This window comes from Buceros rhinoceros, unplaced genomic scaffold (genome assembly GCF_000710305.1).
Source record: "Buceros rhinoceros silvestris isolate BGI_N320 unplaced genomic scaffold, ASM71030v1 scaffold23777, whole genome shotgun sequence".
In the NCBI taxonomy this organism is placed as follows: domain Eukaryota; kingdom Metazoa; phylum Chordata; class Aves; order Bucerotiformes; family Bucerotidae; genus Buceros; species Buceros rhinoceros.
In genome coordinates this window covers 44316-44887 of record NW_010424315.1, presented here as the reverse complement: position 1 = coordinate 44887, position 572 = coordinate 44316, and positions in this window count along the sequence as shown.

Genomic DNA, 572 nt, shown 5'->3' with positions numbered 1-572 from the left:
ATAAGCCATGGAAAAATTCTGTTTTTTCTCCCTATTAATAGGTAGAGTCTGATTTTGCTCACACTATTACCTATACAAGCTTCAAATATTTACTGTGGACAAAGTCAGCCCATTAGCCAATAAGACACTGTTATACCTCAGCAAAGAATAAGACAGCAAACATAATATGGCTAATTTAAAACAAAGAGCAATAGTTGAGGCAAGTGATGATTTACAGAATCTCTTATGTCAATTATGATTGCACAAGAAAAGTTGCCAGAGCAGTTTAATATACCCACAATTATAACTCTTTTTTAATAAGAGATACATAACACCAGCCTTCCATCCCCACAAACCAAATATAGGTCAAATTTTCAAAATTGCACGTCAGTCCTTGAACCTTTGCTGTCCTCATGATGCCCAGGGTTGTCCATGTGAGAACTGCTTGAGAGTCTCTGATCGACATTGCTCAGCAAACAGAAAAACAAAATTTGCAATAAAAAAAGTTGCAAAACATTATCTAGAAATCTAGATGCAGCTACACAATGGACTGGGGGGAAGGAATGGTCTGAGACAGACAGCTGTTTCCCTAC